This window comes from Triplophysa rosa, linkage group LG8, assembly GCF_024868665.1.
Source record: "Triplophysa rosa linkage group LG8, Trosa_1v2, whole genome shotgun sequence".
NCBI lineage: Eukaryota > Metazoa > Chordata > Actinopteri > Cypriniformes > Nemacheilidae > Triplophysa > Triplophysa rosa.
Window position 1 is genome coordinate 10,888,815 of NC_079897.1, and position 6,530 is coordinate 10,895,344.

Sequence of the window (6,530 nt, forward strand, 5' to 3'; positions counted from 1 at the left end):
TGAATAATATCTCTGTATATACTGTATAAGCTTCCCCTTGGGCAGCACAATACACTTAAATTTGTTTATTAAGCTGATGGAACCGGCGAATGCATTAACAACGTTTGGAAACCATGTGGCACTCTTCTGCAGGCAGGGGATGGACGGGGCTGTACCAACCCGAACACAGAACTTGTAGCTTGTAGCCGCTATGAGGCTACTCAGGTAGTAGCGGGAGTCGAATTTGTCCGGTTAAGAGTTGTTCTACCACTGAAATAATTTTAGAGACATTATTTTAAGGTCGTAAAAACTACAAATTTGCTTTAACTAAATATTGATTTAATTGTTTTTACTATCAGGATCTGTGCATACTGAGGTATGTGCAATAAAGGTTACATTTTTTTAATGTAAAATGGGTAATTATTTCATCTCTTTTGCTGTTCCTAAACAAGCTTTAAACAATTCCTCATATTCCCTTTTTCAAGCAACAGTTAGGCCTAGTCTACATGCATAGGTATTAAAAAAATCTCTGTCCACATGAAAATGCAAAAAAAGAACACGTTATAAAGTTCTCTCAAGAGCATGCAAAACCAACAGGTTGCAATATACTAGCTGTAAGCCTAACCGTAAAGTCATGTTGGACAATCAGAAGCCTAACAAAGGTTATGACGGGTTAACAACAAATGAGATAATAGCGTGCATTTAATGCCACAACCAAAATCTCTGGTTTCACCGGCAACATGACAACTGCAACTGGACTTTCTGAAAATCCTCACCCTGGCAAGAGTTTTCAAAAAAAGTTTGGTTTCAGTGACCTAATACTGCCTTTGCGTGTGGATGAATGGCCAAACCGCATAGAAAAAGCTGCGGTTTTGAAAATACCTGTATTCATGTGGACAGGGCCTTAGTCCCGCCTCCAAACTCACTTTATTTGTTGAGCGAGTGCTGTTTTGTCCAGCCCAGTTGGGCTGCTCAAACAGACAATCTGCAATTCCAACAGGTGCCACCAGTAGTGCAGATATTAAACACTTCAACTTTAAATTCATTTGTTTACACAAAATATGCATGCATTGGCCAAGTCTCGCATTTTGCCGGTTTTGACAAGTCCTTTGAGCAGGCAATAGTGTTTTGCTGAATACTTCGAAAAGGATTTGAGAGAGGAATGTGGCATGCGTCCAGAAGAGGGCTTTACAAAATCTATCAATTTGCAAACACACTTAGCGTGGCTACAGCAGCGAGTCTCCTTCAACACAAACCAAAAGAAATCTTCTGCCTCTCTGTACTTCACCAAAGCACCCCACTTATGATTTTATTTCCTTCCCTCCATGAGCTCTCTTTCACTCGCTTTCTGTCACTATCAAGCTAAATGAACAGAGGCAGAGAAAGCCAATTCCAGCAATGACAGAAAACTGCCCACTCGTCCCCATAAAATTAGAAAAGCTGGTCGTGTTTTTATCGTTCAGATTTTGCTGGGTTTTATTGCTAAATACTAAAGCACTGGAGGCTGGTCATGCTTTAAGCTACTAGAAGGGAAAAAAGTTAAGCTTCCACGTTGGCCAGCCAAGATATCGGCTATAAGCTGACAAGCAATTAAACCGGCATATCTGTAACAACTGTCACCTCTTATTTCTGTGGAGGCTGGACGCAAAGCAACAGCAAGAAAGCTGAAAAATGAGCTAGGAAGGAGAGAAGGAGAAAAAAGGAGGAATAAATGAGTGAGAGATTACCGCTTGTCGACCGCAGAATGATTTAGCAGACATGAGCGTTTTAGGGGATTGTCTAAGGAGATGGTCAGAGATGCTTCTCTCAATTAACAGGGGGATGAGGAGGATCAAATAAGGTGTATGTTTCTGTACAGTGCTTTTGTTGCATGAAATGCATTCGAATGCTATTGAGGAGCTGTTGGTTTACGCCACTGGTGATGTCACAAATACACCAAAGAGAGCTTTAACATGGCTCAGTATGACATGTAGTCAGTAGGTGCTACAGCCTTTTTGTGTTCTTCCTTTGACATGGATTAAAATCAAGAAAACATAGAAGGATATGCTGGGTTGAAAAGCATTGGCTAGAACCAAACCAAAACAAAAATTCAATGGGTACATTGACAATGCAGTGTAATTGGAATACATATGGTGACCCCACTGCTGAGAAGAAATATTAAACAACAGTGTTTCTATATATATAACTGTAACTTCGCCATGTTTTCTTTTTAAGTAGACAGGAGTAGTACATGACAGAGAGCTTATTTTGAAGGTTGATGTATGTCTAAATATAGTTTTAATTAGGTTGGGTATTCATAAAACTGGCTGTCACAATTTTTAGTAAACTGAATATTCTACAGGATAGATTTATTTTTGAACAGGCACAAAAGTCGAAACGTGTTGACCAATAGAGAGCCATGTTGTTACACTATGGGGTAAGTTGTCACCTGCGAAAAACTCAATAGAAATAGACGTTTCAGCAAAATGAAAGACATAAAAGTCTAATATTTTTTAAATATACTTTTAAATATTGTAAAACAACATTTAGTACCACTACTAAAAAACTAATAATTATAATTGACATTAAGTATTCTAGTAACTGGGACATAGAAACATTGCCCTTGTAACGACAAACTCATGGGACAGTTTATAATATGAATTTCCTTTTCAAACGTTCTCTGTTATTCTCTTTTAAAATCTTCAGCAAAGACAAACAGGATAAAATGAAAGATCAGGGGCCTACAAAGCCTGTCAGTCACAATGAAGCGACGACACAAGTCACAGATACTTCACAAAACAACTAAACACAGAATTCCAGAAACGACACAAGTAAATAGCAGTTAATTACAAATGAGAGTGTGTCAGGGCCACGGGAGACCCCCTGGCATGAATATCAATCAGCCCTCCGGGGCTCTCACCTGCTTACCCGGGGGCCTGAACACAGACGCTAGGCAAGTTTCAAAAACAAGCCTCTGTACACACAAGCTTATAGGATTACAAAGATTTAAAATGAGAGAGAGCAAGATTGACAGAGCGGCACATGCGCGAGGTTGGCATCTGCATTAGAATGTCTCTTCACCCCTGGAGGTCTGATTGAAGGACACATTTGATAGATATAGATTTACTCTAGATGTTCACCGCGCTCTGTGCGGTTGTTGCCAAATAATTTATCACACCGGGAAAGACAGATTGTTAGGTACACACAAATTAAGTGCTAATAAGGCAGCGCTCAAAGAACATCATGTGATCTAATCTATTATCAGAAAGAGCAGAGCAAAAGTGACATAAAAAGTGTCAGAGCAAAACATTTAAAATAGCTGCAAATAGCTGCAGCGCGTGTCATCACGTGTCTCCAATAATTCTTCTGATCTCTGTATATTCATTTATTCACAGTTACGTAGCTTGTGTTAGATAGGGAGAAAGCTGCCAGCGTCTAGCATGATTAATTTACCACCATTTTAAGTATCACAAAGTTTTTGCAATATGCGTTTTAACGCTCCGCATCTATGACGATAATGCAAAACCAGCCCCGCGCATCTCTGATGGCTGCAACAATTAAACGGAAAATAAACGTTTGTAATTCAATGGAGCAATCTTGACTCATTTAGTTGTGCTTAGGGCTGAGGGGAACAGACAAAGCGCACGGCATAACACCGCCGAGCTCATTATGCCTGCGTTAAAACTATTTGCAATTCAAGGCCATACATAGTGGTTGGGAGAGGCAAGCGTTCACCCGCCTTCAAAGACGATGGCCAGGAGTGACCCTACAGCCCATTTCTGGGGTCAAATCCCTGATGAGCACTGGCGAGACCCAATTAAAATAAATTTGAAAACAATCTAACTGCAGGCAGCTCCTACCAGCGCTACTGAACATCCGTGCCGCAGTGACCCCGGCTAACATGTGATATTTCTGCAAATTGCTAAATAGTTTGGCAGGAGGTGGTGGCACACAGCTAAGGTAAATGACAGGCCACAAGAGTAATTACTAGCGAGGTGTGAAAAGCTATTTTACCATTTTGATGGTTACGAATCATTTCTGTATTCCTGTATGGTAACAAAAAAAGTAGATAATGCAATGTTTCTCGTATAGACAATGCAGATGTACTGTCACATGTGTTTCAGTATACCTAGACGTAATTCCTACTCAAACCAAAAGAGGAAATTAAAAAGACAGTGTATCCATGTAAGAAGCCACTTGGAGAGTTTGAGGTATTTAAAGACTTATCCAATTACAGAAATTAAGTTTGTGTCAAACGGCCCACTTCTGGAAATCTCATCAGGCCGCTCATTGGTTCATGAGTAGTTCATTTGTATGTGTGTTTGTGCACAGCCTGTTCACTTGTATATTAAAGGATGTTTGGAAAAAAATAACAAATTTAAACAAATGTAAATATATGCACCGAGCTACAACAATGTCCAATTCCCACATCTACAAGTATGATTCAAAATGAAAGTATCACCATATAAAATGAAAACTAACTATTGTGGCAATGTCTACGTCATTATGTCACCCATACACGAATGACAAAAAAACCATTGCCGGATATTCCAAATGGCACGTCGCTACAATCACTCACATTTGGCGCTTTCCTCTGTCTCAATAAGAAAAATAGAGCCTGAGGTTGAGAGTGGGCGGCTGGTGCACCTTATCAGTGGCAGACTGATTTTGACTGAGCTGACAGTGACACAAGTAATCCATCATGTCATCATCGGGGCTGACGGTTGTAGCAACGCTCCGCCTGAGCGTGAGTGTGCCGAGAGGACGACATCGGGGGCCAGGAGCCAAAGTAACACTTAACCTCCAGTCGCCACCCACCTCATCTCCCTGTGCGTCATCACCCGCTTGCCCACGTTTGCCATCTCCCGCCACCGAGGCCGCTCTGCCTGACAGCAAATCTATGGGAAGGTTTGTGATCTCCAATCACGACAAGCTAACCCTGCAATCATAACAGACTGAGAGAGGGGCCACCTGATACAACACGGTAATCCAAAGGGGTCACATCTTACATCTGTAGGGTGCATGGAGATGTTAATAACTAATGCCGCTCTGCTTGATGGGAAAAGTAAGGCAAATCCAATCTTGTGGTAAAACACTGGTTTGATTCAGTTGCTGGTTGTATCGTATTAAAATATATACACCGTTTAGAAAACATAAACAACATTTTAAGAACAGTCTGTGCTAAAGGAACTTTACAAAATGTGACAAAATGTGAATGTGAAGTACTGTATACTGCAAAATAAATGTAGCAAATCGTAAACTAACTTTACTAAATTATTTTAAGAGTTACAATATATCCATAACGTGCCGTCAAGGACTGTCAGTAAAAAAAAGCTATGGGGGGCGACCCATTAGACTATATACTGCACGAAACATCGCAAACTGCATTCATCTCATGGCTCCCATACATTGGAAAGTCATCGTAAATATGCTGTTTTTCTCGCTGTGCTTATTTTTCTCTTTCACTGCATTATGGGAAGAAAAAAACAAGAGAATCAGCTAATCTGCTCGAGAAGGATTAATCAAAAACCGAGCGTGTTTCAGCATAATAGTTAATAATAAACTTTTTTCTCTATTTATCATTCATTTGAAGCAATATATGGGTCGCGGAAGTGGGAAAAGTAGCTTTAGTCTTTGAAAAATAATCTGTCATAGAGGTTTAGAGGAGGTGATAAAAATCAATAGCCTGAATAGAAAATTGCCTGGAAGGCCTCACAACAGTTGCGAGATAAGAGAAAAGATTAAGCGAGCTGTTTTCTGTTCTCTCTTTCTCACCCTCCCCCTTCCCTCCATTGTTTTCACAAGAATTTCACTCTTGCCAATGTGCTGTGTTGGGTTGTTAATAGGCCAGTAGTTAATTTCTAGGTCCGAGTGTCACTCTTTTGTCACTTGGTGTACTGTGGCAAACTCAGGGCGGAAACAAAGGCCCCCTGAAAACAGGCGATCGATATGCTGAAAGGGAGATGTTATCTGCAGACCGAGGATGCTGGGTTTGGTAGGGTCTGTGTTTTGCATGTTCATCAGGGTGAGGCCTGCCTGCCTGCCAACCACTGGTGACCCCAATATGCTCTCCACAGCCCTGGCTGAGACGAGATAAAGTTTCAGGCCTGACGTTAAGAAGGGCTTAAAAAAACAACAACAGAAAAAAGAAACGCTAAGTTTTGAAATGAGGAAACGAGATGTAAGACACGAGCAGACAACCGTGCGTGTGGTCACCCTCAACCTCGCCAACGGTCTCTCTTCAATGAGGCAGAGAGCTGTGGGAACTGCGTGTTACAATGGCAACTTTCTAGTCTCTCACTTATAAGGCAGAAAGAAATATGAGGGCATACACAGCAACGAAACAAAACTGGTACAAAATTCAAACAAATCATTCTGACTGCTCTGTATAAAACCGAACAGAGGACTGTTTAATTATTTAATGCATTTGCATATTCAGCATGATTATACAGAGCAAAAACAGGATGAATTGTGGGAACAAAATGTGAGTTATGTATACTAGAATTGTTTGTGTATTACAAATGAAGACTTTTCTCATTTTGTTTACATCAGACTCTTTTATTGGTGAGCTT